At 45.6% G+C, this 16,490-nt stretch overlaps 6 non-coding genes across 6 annotated transcripts; all 6 read left to right on the top strand.

The window, feature by feature from the left end:
* The first annotated feature begins 812 nt into the window (after nt 1-812).
* Nucleotides 813-886, top strand: trnan-guu (transfer RNA asparagine (anticodon GUU)). The gene has a single exon. It is a non-coding gene; the product is annotated as a tRNA-Asn (tRNA).
* A 2,135-nt stretch (nt 887-3,021) lies between these two features.
* Nucleotides 3,022-3,095, top strand: trnan-guu (transfer RNA asparagine (anticodon GUU)). Its single transcript has one exon. It is a non-coding gene; the product is annotated as a tRNA-Asn (tRNA).
* A 6,545-nt stretch (nt 3,096-9,640) lies between these two features.
* trnan-guu (transfer RNA asparagine (anticodon GUU)) lies at nt 9,641-9,714 on the top strand. Its single transcript has one exon. It is a non-coding gene; the product is annotated as a tRNA-Asn (tRNA).
* Nucleotides 9,715-11,842: 2,128 nt separating this feature from the next.
* On the top strand, nt 11,843-11,916 carry trnan-guu (transfer RNA asparagine (anticodon GUU)). The gene has a single exon. It is a non-coding gene; the product is annotated as a tRNA-Asn (tRNA).
* A 2,126-nt stretch (nt 11,917-14,042) lies between these two features.
* trnan-guu (transfer RNA asparagine (anticodon GUU)) lies at nt 14,043-14,116 on the top strand. The gene has a single exon. It is a non-coding gene; the product is annotated as a tRNA-Asn (tRNA).
* A 2,135-nt stretch (nt 14,117-16,251) lies between these two features.
* trnan-guu (transfer RNA asparagine (anticodon GUU)) lies at nt 16,252-16,325 on the top strand. The gene has a single exon. It is a non-coding gene; the product is annotated as a tRNA-Asn (tRNA).
* The last annotated feature ends 165 nt before the right edge of the window (nt 16,326-16,490 follow it).

Raw genomic sequence — 16,490 nt, 5'->3', positions numbered from 1 at the left:
CTAATATAGCACGAGGCTTGTCAATCAAGTCATGCTCCACCCAGCCCAGATTGAGTCACCGACCAGGTCGCAGTTTACTGTGTGTCAGAACCTGCCCCTCAGGTGTGGAAGATTCCAAGCCTCGTCTGTCGGTTAAAAGGGCATGGGGGCAGATTGGCCTTTTGCCATGTGGCAGTATCCTCAATAAAAGCCTCTTTGCCTGGGAAACCGGGTCTAACGGTAGCTACCTGGTGACGAACAGTCAACATTGTGAGTGCAAAAGCAAACGAATGGCGGATGCTGGAAATCTGAAATGAAAAGAGAAAATGCAGGAAATGCGCAGCAACTCAGGCAGCACATCTGGAAAGACAAACAGTGTTAGACTTTCTGGTGGGTAGCCTTTCTTCACAACTGGATAAAGGTTAGAGATTGAACAGGTATAAAGCGAGTGCAGAGGCAGAGGGAAAGGCGAAGGGGCAAGGTCTGGGATAGGGTGGAACTGTGGCCTGGAGAGTTTGTCTGTCAGGGGAAAGATTTCCGCAGCAGAACAGTGTGACATTGTTAAATGAGCTCTGTTTTGTGCTTCGTACAATTGTTGAATCGCCGCAACCGTTTTGACATTCTCCCCTTGTGAAATGGTTCTCCGACTGACGGAAAAAGTGCTGGGGAGAAATTTTGATTTGTACCACCAGATGGCAGAGATAAACAGATACCATCCCGCAGCGTCGATCTGGAAAAGCTGATGACTGGCAGGATTCTCCAGCTCACACGACCTGAGACTCGAATTCATTGAAACACTGGTTTGCAGTGTCTTGCGTGATTTTGCTGTGGTTGTCTCTGTGGCGCAATTGGCTAGCGCGTTCGGCTGTTAATTGAAAGGTTGGTGGTTTGAGCCCACCCAGGAACGTCGGCCCTTGTGGAGCGTTTCACTTAGCGCCTCTGGACGTGCTTGTTCTACTCTCTGTGTTTGCATTGGTGTCTTCTTTTCCTGATTATTTTACAACGCTGCTCTTATCCATGACCTGACTGTTGCCATGCATTCATGATAAGCAATTTTCAATGAAATGAGCAAAAACCATGCACAGACGTCGAACCCATGCTAAATATATTAAGGTCGGTCGGGCTTCGAAAAAAGCAATGCAAATTCATTCAATGGCTGCACAATCTGGGACTGTTCCACCGCTGGGATTAGGGAAAACAAGTTGAATGTGGTGGACCATTTTAATGATATTTTACCTGCATCAAATAAGTTCACTTTTATTGATGTACACTAAAAGTCCCTGGCTGACATTGTTCCAGTCCACTGCTAACAGCTGATCAAAGCAGGTGTGGAATTGCTCGTGACAGCTGAGCTCCAAGCGCTGAATTTTCTTCAGTTTTCAAATCCAATTCCACACATCGTGACTCAGAATCACTGCTGTGAGAGTGGGAAATCGCTGCAAATACTCAACAGGACGGGCAACTTGTGAAATCTCTTTCAATTTTTGTTGTACAGACTTTTCTTAAAACTTCAAACTGGACCATATGGCAATATAAAGCGTGTGTGTGTGGCTGTGGCTGTGGCTGTCATGGTTCTATCGAAACTGTGAGTCTTGATGTTATGAGGGCGATGCATTGTGAGTGTGTCAGTTGTAAATCTCCTTTTATTTTGATAATATATATCAGGTTCTAAATATATAAATATTGTGCACTTGAGTATTATGGGTGTATCAGTGTGCTCATTCTGAATAAATGTGTGTGTGTGTGTGCGTGTGTTACTTCTCAATGTATTTGTGTGTATCTGTGTTGTGTATACATTTTTCTATGTGTCAAAGCAAAGTAAGAGAGCAATAAATAAGCAGAAAGTACACATAAACTCACACAATGCCATAACACGGTTCAGAAACACGCACACAAACTCACACAGTCCGACAAAACGGTTCAGAAACCCGCAGACAAACTCACACAGTCCGAGAACACCGTTCAGAGACACATTAAACTCACAGCGTCCCACAACACGCTGCAAAGCCACACACAAACTCACACGGTCCCACAGCACGGTTCAGAGACATAAACAAACTTACTCAGTCCCACAACACGGTTCAGACACGCACACACAATCTCACTCAGTCCCGCCGTTCATTTAAAATACCTGTCGAGCACGATAGATCTTAAAACCAGAGACGTTCACCATCCTGAGTGCACATATCCATTCCAGTAGCGAAAGGGGGAGCACTGGCTCCGGCCAGTTCTAATATAGCACGAGGCTTGTCAATCAAGTCATGCTCCACCCAGCCCAGATTGAGTCACCGACCAGGTCGCAGTTTACTGTGTGTCAGAACCTGCCCCTCAGGTGTGGAAGATTCCAAGCCTCGTCTGTCGGTTAAAAGGGCATGGGGGCAGATTGGCCTTTTGCCATGTGGCAGTATCCTCAATAAAAGCCTCTTTGCCTGGGAAACCGGGTCTAACGGTAGCTACCTGGAGACGAACAGTCAACATTGTGAGTGCAAAAGCAAACGAATGGCGGATGCTGGAAATCTGAAATGAAAAGAGAAAATGCAGGAAATGCGCAGCAACTCAGGCAGCACATCTGGAAAGACAAACAGTGTTAGACTTTCTGGTGGGTAGCCTTTCTTCACAACTGGATAAAGGTTAGAGATTGAACAGGTATAAAGCGAGTGCAGAGGCAGAGGGAAAGGCGAAGGGGCAAGGTCTGGGATAGGGTGGAACTGTGGCCTGGAGAGTTTGTCTGTCAGGGGAAAGATTTCCGCAGCAGAACAGTGTGACATTGTTAAATGAGCTCTGTTTTGTGCTTCGTACAATTGTTGAATCGCCGCAACCGTTTTGACATTCTCCCCAAGTGAAATGGTTCTCCGACTGACGGAAAAAGTGCTGGGGAGAAATTTTGATTTGTACCACCAGATGGCAGAGATAAACAGATACCATCCCGCAGCGTCGATCTGGAAAAGCTGATGACTGGCAGGATTCTCCAGCTCACACGACCTGAGACTCGAATTCATTGAAACACTGGTTTGCAGTGTCTTGCGTGATTTTGCTGTGGTTGTCTCTGTGGCGCAATTGGCTAGCGCGTTCGGCTGTTAATTGAAAGGTTGGTGGTTTGAGCCCACCCAGGAACGTCGGCCCTTGTGGAGCGTTTCACTTAGCGCCTCTGGACGTGCTTGTTCTACTCTCTGTGTTTGCATTGGTGTCTTCTTTTCCTGATTATTTTACAACGCTGCTCTTATCCATGACCTGACTGTTTCCATGCATTCATGATAAGCAATTTTCAATGAAATGAGCAAAAACCATGCACAGACGTCGAACCCATGCTAAATATATTAAGGTCGGTCGGGCTTCGAAAAAAGCAATGCAAATTCATTCAATGGCTGCACAATCTGGGACTGTTCCACCGCTGGGATTAGGGAAAACAAGTTGAATGCAGTGGACCATTTTAATGATATTTTACCTGCATCAAATAAGTTCACTTTTATTGATGTACACTAAAAGTCCCTGGCTGACATTGTTCCAGTCCACTGCTAACAGCTGATCAAAGCAGGTGTGGAATTGCTCGTGACAGCTGAGCACCAAGCGCTGAATTTTCTTCAGTTTTCAAATCCAATTCCACACATCGTGAATCGGAATCACTGCTGTGAGAGTGGGAAATCGCTGCAAATACTCAACAGGACGGGCAACTTGTGAAAACTCTTTCCATTTTTGTTGTACAGACTTTTCTTAAAACTTCAAACTGGACCAATTGGCAATATAAAGCGTGTGTGTGTGTCTGTGTCAGTGGCTGTCATGGTTCTATCGAAACTGTGAGTCTTGATGTTATGAGGGCGATGCATTGTGAGTGTGTCAGTTGTAAATCTCCTTTTATTTTGATAATATATATCAGGTTCTAAATATATAAATATTGTGCACTTGAGTATTATGGGTGTATCAGTGTGCTCATTCTGAATAAATGTGTGTGTGTGTGCGCGTGTGTGACTTCTCAATGTATTTGTGTGTATCTGTGTTGTGTATACATTTTTCAATGTGTCAAAGCAAAGTAAGAGAGCAATAAATAAGCAGAAAGTACACATAAACTCACACAATGCCACAACACGGTTCAGAAACACGCACACAAACTCACACAGTCCGACAAAACGGTTCAGAAACCCGCAGACAAACTCACACAGTCCTCGAACACCGTTCAGAGACACATTAAACACACAGCGTCCCACAACACGCTGCAAAGCCACACACAAACTCACACGGTCCCACAGCACGGTTCAGAGACATACACAAACTTACACAGTCCCACAAAACGGTTCAGACACGCACACACAATCTCACTCAGTCCCGCCGTTCATTTAAATTACCTGTCGAGCACGATAGATCTTAAAACCAGAGACGTTCACCATCCTGACTGCACATATCCATTCCAGGAGCGAAAGGGGGAGCACTGTTTCCGGCCAGTTCTGATATAGCACGAGGCTTGTCAATCAAGTCATGCTCCACCCAGCCAAGATTGAGTCACCTACCAGGTCGCAGTTTACTGTGTGTCAGAACCTGCCCCTCAGGTGTGGGAGATTCCAAGCTTAGTCTGTCGGTTAAAAGGGCATGGGGGCAGATTGGCCTTTTGCCATGTGTCAGTATCCTCAATAAAAGCCTCTTTGCCTGGGAAACCGGGTCTAACGGTAGCTACCTGGAGACGAACCGTCAACATTGTGAGTGCAAAAGCAAACGAATGGTGGATGCTGGAAATCTGAAATGAAAAGAGAAAATGCAGGAAATGCGCAGCAACTCAGGCAGCACATCTGGAAAGACAAACAGTGTTAGACTTTCTGGTGGGTAGCCTTTCTTCACAACTGGATAAAGTTAAGATATTGAACAGGTATAAAGCGAGTGCAGAGGCAGAGGGAAAGGCGAAGGGGCAAGGTGTGGGATAGGGTGGAACTGTGGCCTGGAGAGTTTGTCTGTCAGGGGAAAGATTTCCGCAGCAGAACAGTGTGACATTGTTAAATGAGCTCTGTTTTGTGCGTCGTACAATTGTTGAATTGCCGCAACCGTTTTGACATTGTCCCCTTGTGAAATGGTTCTCCGACTGACGGAAAAAGTGCTGGGGAGAAATTTTGATTTGTACCACCAGATGGCAGAGATAAACAGATACCATCCCGCAGCGTCGATCTGGAAAAGCTGATGACTGGCAGGATTCTCCAGCTCACACGACCTGAGACTCGATTTCATTGAAACACTGGTTTGCAGTGTCTTGCACAATTTTGCGGTGGTCGTCTCTGTGGCGCAATTGGCTCGCGCGTTCGGCTGTTAACCGAAAAGTTGGTGGTGCAAGCCCACCCAGGGACGTCGGCCCTTATTGAGCGTTTCACTTAGCGCCCCTGGACGTGCTTGTTCTACTCTCTGTGTTTGCATTGGTGTCTTCTTTTCCTGATTATTTAACAACGCTGCTCTGATCCATTAACTGACTGTTTCCATGCATTCATGATAAGCAATTTTCAATGAAATGAGCAAAAACCATGCACAGACGTCGAACCCATGCGAAATATATTAAGGTCGGTCGGGCTTCGAAAAAAGCAATGCAAATTCATTCAATGGCTGCACAATCTGGGACTGTTCCACCGCTGGGATTAGGGAAAACTAGTTGAATGCGGTGGACCATTTTAATGATATTTTACCTGAATCAAATAAGTTCACTTTTATTGATGTACACTAAAAGTCCCTGGCTGACATTGTTGTAGTCCACTGCTAACAGCTGATCAAAGCAGGTGTGGAATTGCTCGTGACAGCTGAGGACCAAGCGCTGAATTTTCTTCAGTGTTCAAATCCAATTCCACACATCGTGACTCAGAATCACTGCTGTGAGAGTGGGAAATCGCTGCAAATACTCAACAGGACGGGCAACTTGTGAAAACTCTTTCCATTTTTGTTGTACAGACTTTTCTTAAAACTTCAAACTGGACCATATGGCAATATAAAGCGTGTGTGTGTGTCTGTGTCTGTGGCTGTCATGGTTCTATCGAAACTGTGAGTCTTGATGTTATGAGGGCGATGCATTGTGAGTGTGTCAGTTGTAAATCTCCTTTTATTTTGATAATATATATCAGGTTCTAAATATATAAATATTGTGCACTTGAGTATTATGGGTGTATCAGTGTGCTCATTCTGAATAAATGTGTGTGTGTGTGCGCGTGTGTGACTTCTCAATGTATTTGTGTGTATCTGTGTTGTGTATACATTTTTCAATGTGTCAAAGCAAAGTAAGAGAGCAATAAATAAGCAGAAAGTACACATAAACTCACACAATGCCACAACACGGTTCAGAAACACGCACACAAACTCACACAGTCCGACAAAACGGTTCAGAAACCCGCAGGCAAACTCACACAGTCCTCGAACACCGTTCAGAGACACATTAAACTCACAGCGTCCCACAACACGCTGCAAAGCCACACACAAACTCACACGGTCCCACAGCACGGTTCAGAGACATACACAAACTTACACAGTCCCACAAAACGGTTCAGACACGCACACACAATCTCACTCAGTCCCGCCGTTCATTTAAATTACCTGTCGAGCACGATAGATCTTAAAACCAGAGACGTTCACCATCCTGACTGCACATATCCATTCCAGGAGCGAAAGGGGGAGCACTGTTTCCGGCCAGTTCTGATATAGCACGAGGCTTGTCAATCAAGTCATGCTCCACCCAGCCAAGATTGAGTCACCTACCAGGTCGCAGTTTACTGTGTGTCAGAACCTGCCCCTCAGGTGTGGGAGATTCCAAGCTTAGTCTGTCGGTTAAAAGGGCATGGGGGCAGATTGGCCTTTTGCCATGTGCCAGTATCCTCAATAAAAGCCTCTTTGCCTGGGAAACCGGGTCTAACGGTAGCTACCTGGAGACGAACTGTCAACATTGTGAGTGCAAAAGCAAACGAATGGTGGATGCTGGAAATCTGAAATGAAAAGAGAAAATGCAGGAAATGCGCAGCAACTCAGGCAGCACATCTGGAAAGACAAACAGTGTTAGACTTTCTGGTGGGTAGCCTTTCTTCACAACTGGATAAAGTTAAGAGATTGAACAGATATAAAGCGAGTGCAGAGGCAGAGGGAAAGGCGAAGGGGCAAGGTGTGGGATAGGGTGGAACTGTGGCCTGGAGAGTTTGTCTGTCAGGGGAAAGATTTCCGCAGCAGAACAGTGTGACATTGTTAAATGAGCTCTGTTTTGTGCTTCGTACAATTGTTGAATTGCCGCAACCGTTTTGACATTGTCCCCTTGTGAAATGGTTCTCCGACTGACGGAAAAAGTGCTGGGGAGAAATTTTGATTTGTACCACCAGATGGCAGAGATAAACAGATACCATCCCGCAGCGTCGATCTGGAAAAGCTGATGACTGGCAGGATTCTCCAGCTCACACGACCTGAGACTCGATTTCATTGAAACACTGGTTTGCAGTGTCTTGCACAATTTTGCGGTGGTCGTCTCTGTGGCGCAATTGGCTCGCGCGTTCGGCTGTTAACCGAAAAGTTGGTGGTGCAAGCCCACCCAGGGACGTCGGCCCTTATTGAGCGTTTCACTTCGCGCCCCTGGACGTGCTTGTTCTACTCTCTGTGTTTGCATTGGTGTCTTCTTTTCCTGATTATTTAACAACGCTGCTCTGATCCATTACCTGACTGTTTCCATGCATTCATGATAAGCAATTTTCAATGAAATGAGCAAAAACCATGCACAGACGTCGAACCCATATATTAAGGACGGTCGGGCTTCGAAAAAAGCAATGCAAATTCATTCAATGGCTGCACAATCTGGGACTGTTCCACCGCTGGGATTAGGGAAAACAAGTTGAATGCGGTGGACCATTTTAATGATATTTTACCTGCATCAAATAAGTTCACTTTTATTGATGTACACTAAAAGTCCCTGGCTGACATTGTTGCAGTCCACTGCTAACAGCTGATCAAAGCAGGTGTGGAATTACTCGTGACAGCTGAGCACCAAGCGCTGAATTTTCTTCAGTTTTCAAATCCAATTCCACACATCGTGACTCAGAATCACTGCTGTGAGAGTGGGAAATCGCTGCAAATACTCAACAGGACGGGCAACCTGTGAAAACCCTTCCAATTTTTGCTGTAAAGACTTTTCTTAAAACTTCAAACTGGACCATATGGCAATATAAAGCGTGTGTGTGTGTCTGTGGCTGTGGCTGTCATGGTTCTATCGAAACTGAGAGTCTTGATGTTATGAGGGCGATGCATTGTGAGTGTGTCAGTTGTAAATCTCCTTTTATTTTGATAATATATATCAGGTTCTAAATATATAAATATTGTGCACTTGAGTATTATGGGTGTATCAGTGTGCTCATTCTGAATAAATGTGTGTGTGTGTGTGCGTGTGTTACTTCTCAATGTATTTGTGTGTATCTGTGTTGTGTATACATTTTTCTATGTGTCAAAGCAAAGTAAGAGAGCAATAAATAAGCAGAAAGTACACATAAACTCACACAATGCCACAACACGGTTCAGAAACATGCACACAAACTCACACAGTCCGACAAAACGGTTCAGAAACCCGCAGACAAACTCACACAGTCCTAGAACACCGTTCAGAGACACATTAAACTGACAACGTCCCACAACACGCTGCAAAGCCACACACAAACTCACACGGTCCCACAGCACGGTTCAGAGACATACACAAACTTACACAGTCCCACAACACGGTTCAGACACGCACACACAATCTCACTCAGTCCCGCCGTTCATTTAAAATACCTATCGAGCACGATAGATCTTAAAACCAGAGACGTTCACCATCCTGACTGCACATATCCATTCCAGTAGCGAAAGGGGGAGCACTGGCTCCGGCCAGTTCTGATATAGCACGAGGCTTGTCAATCAAGTCATGCTCCACCCAGCCCAGATTGAGTCACCTACCAGGTCGCAGTTTACTGTGTGTCAGAACCTGCCCCTCAGGTGTGGGAGATTCCAAGCTTAGTCTGTCGGTTAAAAGGGCATGGGGGCAGATTGGCCTTTTGCCATGTGGCAGTATCCTCAATAAAAGCCTCTTTGCCTGGGAAACCGGGTCTAACGGCAGCTACCTGGAGACGAACCGTCAAAATTGTGAGTGCAAAAGCAAACGAATGGTGGATGCTGGAAATCTGAAATGAAAAGAGAAAATGCAGGAAATGCGCAGCAACTCAGGCAGCACATCTGGAAAGACAAACAGTGTTAGACTTTCTGGTGGGTAGCCTTTCTTCACAACTGGATAAAGGTTAGAGATTGAACAGGTATAAAGCGAGTGCAGAGGCAGAGGGAAAGGCGAAGGGGCAAGGTCTGGGACAGGGTGGAACTGTGGCCTGGAGAGTTTGTCTGTCAGGGGAAAGATTTCCGCAGCAGAACAGTGTGACATTGTTAAATGAGCTCTGTTTTGTGCTTCGTACAATTGTTGAATTGCCGCAACCGTTTTGACATTGTCCCCTTGTGAAATGGTTCTCCGACTGACGGAAAAAGTGCTGGGGAGAAATTTTGATTTGTACCACCAGATGGCAGAGATAAACAGATACCATCCCGCAGCGTCGATCTGGAAAAGCTGATGACTGGAGGATTCTCCAGCTCACACGACCTGAGACTCGAAATCATTGAAACACTGGTTTGCAGTGTCTTGCATGATTCTGCTGTGGTAGTCTCTGTGGCGCAATTGGCTAGCGCGTTCGGCTGTTAACCGAAAGGTTGGTGGTTCAAACCCACCCAGGAACGTCGGCCCTTATTGAGCGTTTCACTTAGCGCCCCTGGACGTGCTTGTTCTACTTTCTGTGTTTGCATTGGTGTCTGCTTTTCCTGATTATTTAACAACGCTGCTCTGATCCATTTCCTGACTGTTTCCATGCATTCATGATTCGCAATTTTCAATGAAATGAGCAAAAACTATGCACAGACGTCGAACCCATATATTAAGGTCGGTCGGGCTTCGAAAAAAGCAATGCAAATTCATTCAATGGCTGCACAATCTGGGACTGTTCCACCGCTGGGATTAGGGAAAACAAGTTGAATGCGGTGGACCATTTTAATGATATTTTACCTGCATCAAATAAGTTCACTTTTATTGATGTACACTAAAAGTCCCTGGCTGACATTGTTCCAGTCCACTGCTAACAGCTGATCAAAGCAGGTGTGGAATTGCTCGTGACAGCTGAGCACCAAGCGCTGAATTTTCTTCAGTTTTCAAATCCAATTCCACACATCGTGACTCAGAATCACTGCTGTGAGAGTGGGAAATCGCTGCAAATACTCAACAGGACGGGCAACTTGTGAAAACTCTTTCAATTTTTGTTGTCCAGACTTTTCTTAAAACTTCAAACTGGACCATATGGCAATATAAAGCGTGTGTGTGTGTCTGTGGCTGTGGCTGTGATGGTTCTATCGAAACTGAGAGTCTTGATGTTATGAGGGCGATGCATTGTGAGTGTGTCAGTTGTAAATCTCCTTTTATTTTGATAATATATATCAGGTTCTAAATATATAAATATTGTGCACTTGAGTATTATGGGTGTATCAGTGTGCTCATTCTGAATAAATGTGTGTGTGTGTGTGCGTGTCTTACTTCACAATGTATTTGTGTGTATCTGTGTTGTGTATACATTTTTCTATGTGTCAAAGCAAAGTAAGAGAGCAATAAATAAGCAGAAAGTACACATAAACTCACACAATGCCACAACACGGTTCAGAAACATGCACACAAACTCACACAGTCCGACAAAACGGTTCAGAAACCCGCAGACAAACTCACACAGTCCTAGAACACCGTTCACAGACACATTAAACTCACACCGTCCCACAACACGCTGCAAAGCCACACACAAACTCACACGGTCCCACAGCACGGTTCAGAGTCATACACAAACTTACACAGTCCCACAACACGGTTCAGACACGCACACACAATCTCACTCAGTCCCGCCGTTCATTTAAAATACCTGTCGAGCACGATAGATCTTAAAACCAGAGACGTTCGCCATCCTGACTGCACATATCCATTCCAGTAGCGAAAGGGGGAGCACTGGCTCCGGCCAGTTCTGATAAAGCACGAGGCTTGTCAATCAAGTCATGCTCCACCCAGCCCAGATTGAGTCACCGACCAGGTCGCAGTTTACTGTGTGTCAGAACCTGCCCCTCAGGTGTGGGAGATTCCAAGCTTAGTCTGCCGGTGAAAAGGGCATGGGGGCAGATAGGCCTTTTGCCATGTGGCAGTATCCTCAAAAAAAGCCTCTTTGCCTGGGAAACCGGGTCTAACGGTAGCTACCTGGAGACGAACCGTCAACATTGTGAGTGCAAAAGCAAACGAATGGTGGATGCTGGAAATCTGAAATGAAAAGAGAAAATGCAGGAAATGCGCAGCAACTCAGGCAGCACATCTGGAAAGACAAACAGTGTGAGACTTTCTGGTGGGTAGCCTTTCTTCACAACTGGATAAAGGTTAGAGATTGAACAGGTATAAAGCGAGTGCAGAGGCAGAGGGAAAGGCGAAGGGGCAAGGTGTGGGATAGGGTGGAACTGTGGCCTGGAGAGTTTGTCTGTCAGGGGAAAGATTTCCGCAGCAGAACAGTGTGACATTGTTAAATGAGCTCTGTTTTGTGCTTCGTACAATTGTTGAATTGCCGCAACCGTTTTGACATTGTCCCCTTGTGAAATGGTTCTCCGACTGACGGAAAAAGTGCTGGGGAGAAATTTTGATTTGTACCACCAGATGGCAGAGATAAACAGATACCATCCCGCAGCGTCGATCTGGAAAAGCTGATGACTGGCAGGATTCTCCAGCTCACACGACCTGAGACTCGAATTCATTGAAACACTGGTTTGCAGTGTCTTGCGTGATTTTGCTGTGGGCGTCTCTGTGGCGCAATTGGCTAACGCGTTCGGCTGTTAATTGAAAGGTTGGTGGTTCAAGCTCACCCAGGGACGTCGGACCTGATTGAGCGTTTCACTTAGCGCCCCTGGACGTGCTTGTTCGACTCTCTGTGTTTGCATTGGTGTCTTCTTTTCCTGATTATTTAACAACGCTGCTCTGATCCATCACCTGACTGTTTCCATGCATTCATGATAAGCAATTTTCAATGAAATGAGCAAAAACCATGCACAGACGTCGAACCCATATATTAAGGTCGGTCGGGATTCGAAAAAAGCAATGCAAATTCATTCAATGGCTGCACAATCTGGGACTGTTCCACCGCTGGGATTAGGGAAAACAAGTTGAATGCGGTGGACCATTTTAATGATATTTTACCTGCATCAAATAAGTTCACTTTTATTGATGTGCACTAAAAGTCCCTGGCTGACATTGTTCCAGTCCACTGCTAACAGCTGATCAAAGCAGGTGTGGAATTGCTCGTGACAGCTGAGCACCAAGCGCTGAATTTTCTTCAGTTGTCAAATCCAATTCCACACATCGTGACTCAGAATCACTGCTGTGAGAGTGGGAAATCGCTGCAAATACTCAACAGGATGGGCAACTTGTGAAAACTCTTTCAATTTTTGTTGTACAGACTTTTCTTAAAACTTCAAACTGGACCATATGGCAATATAAAGCGTGTGTGTCTGTCTGTGGCTGTGGCTGTGATGGTTCTATCGAAACTGAGAGTCTTGATGTTATGAGGGCGATGCATTGTGAGTGTGTCAGTTGTAAATCTCCTTTTATTTTGATAATATATATCAGGTTCTAAATATATAAATATTGTGCACTTGAGTATTATGGGTGTATCAGTGTGCTCATTCTGAATAAATGTGTGTGTGTGTGCGTGTGTTACTTCTCAATGTATTTGTGTGTATCTGTGTTGTGTATACATTTTTCTATGTGTCAAAGCAAAGTAAGAGAGCAATAAATAAGCAGAAAGTACACATAAACTCACACAATGCCACAACACGGTTCAGAAACATGCACACAAACTCACACAGTCCGACAAAACGGTTGAGAAACCCGCAGACAAACTCACACAGTCCGAGAACACCGTTCAGAGACACATTAAACTCACAGCGTCCCACAACACGCTGCAAAGCCACACACAAACTCACACGGTCCCACAGCACGGTTCAGAGACATACACAAACTTACACAGTCCCACAACACGGTTCAGACACGCACACACAATCTCACTCAGTCCCGCCGTTCATTTAAAATACCTGTCGAGCACGATAGATCTTAAAACCAGAGACGTTCACCATCCTGACTGCACATATCCATTCCAGTAGCGAAAGGGGGAGCACTGGCTCCGGCCAGTTCTGATATAGCACGAGGCTTGTCAATCAAGTCATGCTCCAACCAGCCCAGATTGAGTCATCTACCAGGTCGCAGTTTACTGTGTGTCAGAACCTGCCCCTCAGGTGTGGGAGATTCCAAGCTTAGTCTGTCGGTTAAAAGGGCATGGGGGCAGATTGGCCTTTTGCCATGTGGCAGTATCCTCAATAAAAGCCTCTTTGCCTGGGAAACCGGGTCTAACGGTAGCTACCTGGAGACGAACCGTCAACATTGTGAGTGCAAAAGCAAACGAATGGTGGATGCTGGAAATCTGAAATGAAAAGAGAAAATGCAGGAAATGCGCAGCAACTCAGGCAGCACATCTGGAAAGACAAACAGTGTTAGACTTTCTGGTGGGTAGCCTTTCTTCACAACTGGATAAATGTTAGAGATTGAACAGGCATAAAGCGAGTGCAGAGGCAGAGGGCAAGGCGAAGGGGCAGGGTCTGGGATAGGGTGGAACTGTGGCCTGGAGAGTTTGTCTGTCAGGGGAAAGATTTCCGCAGCAGAACAGTGTGACATTGTTAAATGAGCTCTGTTTTGTGCTTCGTACAATTGTTGAATTGCCGCAACCGTTTTGACATTGTCCCCTTGTGAAATGGTTCTCCGACTGACGGAAAAAGTGCTGGGGAGAAATTTTGATTTGTACCACCAGATGGCAGAGATAAACAGATACCATCCCGCAGCGTCGATCTGGAAAAGCTGATGACTGGCAGGATTCTCCAGCTCACACGACCTGAGACTCGAATTCATTGAAACACTGGTTTGCAGTGTCTTGCGCGAATTTGCTGCGGTCGTCTCTGTGGCGCAATTCGCTAGCGCGTTCGGCTGTTAACCAAAAAGTTGGTGGTTCAAGCCCACCCAGGGACGACGGCCCTGATTGAGCGTTTCACTTAGCGCCCCTGGACGTGCTTGTTCTTTTCTCTGTGTTTGCATTGGTGTCTTCTTTTCCTGATTATTTAACAACGCTGCTCTGATCCATTACCTGACTGTTTCCATGCATTCATGATAAGCAATTTTCAATGAAATGAGCAAAAACCATGCACAGACGTCGAACCCATGCTAGATATATTAAGGTCGGTCGGGCTTCGAAAAAAGCAATGCAAATTCATTCAATGGCTGCACAATCTGGGACTGTTCCACCGCTGGGATTAGGGAAAACAAGTTGAATGCGGTGGTCCATTTTAATGATATTTTACCTGCATCAAATAAGTTCACTTTTATTGATGTACACTAAAAGTCCCTGGCTGACATTGTTCCAGTCCACTGCTAACAGCTGATCAAAGCAGGTGTGGAATTGCTCGTGACAGCTGAGCACCAAGCGCTGAATTTTCTTCAGTTTTCAAATCCAATTCCACACATCGTGACTCAGAATCACTGCTGTGAGAGTGGGAAATCGCTGCAAATACTCAACAGGACGGGCAACTTGTGAAAACTCTTTCAATTTTTGTTGTACAGACTTTTCTTAAAACTTCAAACTGGACCATATGGCAATATAAAGCGTGTGTGTCTGTCTGTGGCTGTGGCTGTGATGGTTCTATCGAAACTGAGAGTCTTGATGTTATGAGGGCGATGCATTGTGAGTGTGTCAGTTGTAAATCTCCTTTTATTTTGATAATATATATCAGGTTCTAAATATATAAATATTGTGCACTTGAGTATTATGGGTGTATCAGTGTGCTCATTCTGAATAAATGTGTGTGTGTGTGTGCGTGTGTTACTTCTCAATGTATTTGTGTGTATCTGTGTTGTGTATACATTTTTCTATGTGTCAAAGCAAAGTAAGAGAGCAATAAAAAAGCAGAAAGTACACATAAACTCACACAATGCCACAACACGGTTCAGAAACACGCACACAAACTCACACAGTCCGACAAAACGGTTCAGAAACCCGCAGACAAACTCACACAGTCCGAGAACACCGTTGAGAGACACATTAAACTCACAGCGTCCCACAACACGCTGCAAAGCCACACACAAACTCACACGGTCCCACAGCACGGTTCAGAGACATACACAAACTTACACAGCCCCACAACACGGTTCAGAGACGCACACACAATCTCACTAAGTCCCGCAGTTCATTTAAAATTCCTGTCGAGCACGATAGATCTTAAAACCAGAGACGTTCACCATCCTGACTGCACATATCCATTCCAGTAGCGAAAGGGGGAGCACTGGCTCCGGCCAGTTCTGATATAGCACGAGGCTTGTCAATCAAGTCATGCTCCACCCAGCCCAGAGTGAGTCACCTACCAGGTCGCAGTTTACTGTGTGTCAGAACCTGCCCCTCAGGTGTGGGAGATTCCAAGCTTAGTCTGTCGGTTAAAAGGGCATGGGGGCAGATTGGCCTTTTGCCATGTGGCAGTATCCTCAATAAAAGCCTCTTTGCCTGGGAAACCGGGTCTAACGGTAGCTACCTGGAGACGAACCGTCAACATTGTGAGTGCAAAAGCAAACGAATGGTGGATGCTGGAAATCTGAAATGAAAAGAGAAAATGCAGGAAATGCGCAGCAACTCAGGCAGCACATCTGGAAAGACAAACAGTGTTAGACTTTCTGGTGGGTAGCCTTTCTTCACAACTGGATAAAGGTTAGAGATTGAACAGGTATAAAGCGAGTGCAGAGGCAGAGGGAAAGGAGAAGGGGCAAGGTGTGGGAGAGGGTGGAACTGCGGCCTGGAGACTTTGTCTGTCAGGGGAAAGATTTCCGCAGCAGAACAGTGTGACATTGTTAAATGAGCTCTGTTTTGTGCTTCGTACAATTGTTGAATTGCCGCAACCGTTTTGACATTGTCCCCTTGTGAAATGGTTCTCCGACTGACGGAAAAAGTGCTGGGGAGAAATTTTGATTTGTACCACCAGATGGCAGAGATAAACAGATACCATCCCGCAGCGTCGATCTGGAAAAGCTGATGACTGGCAGGATTCTCCAGCTCACACGACCTGAGACTCGAATTCATTGAAACACTGCTTTGCAGTGTCTTGCGTGATTTTGCTGTGGTCATCTCTGTGGCGCAATTGGCTAGCGTGTTCGGCTGTTAACCGAAAGGTTGGTTGTTCAAGCCCACCCAGGGACGTCGGCCCTTACTGAGCGTTTCACTTAGCGCCCCTGGACGTGCTTGTTCTACTCTCTGTGTTTGCATTGGTGTCTTCTTTTCCTGATTATTTAACAACGCTGCTCTGATCCATTACCTGACTGTTTCCATGCATTCATGATAAGCAATTTTCAATGAAATGAGCAA

Source organism: Heterodontus francisci, chromosome 22, assembly GCF_036365525.1.
Source record: "Heterodontus francisci isolate sHetFra1 chromosome 22, sHetFra1.hap1, whole genome shotgun sequence".
Lineage (NCBI taxonomy): Eukaryota > Metazoa > Chordata > Chondrichthyes > Heterodontiformes > Heterodontidae > Heterodontus > Heterodontus francisci.
This window is presented reverse-complemented; position numbering and strand designations above follow the sequence as displayed.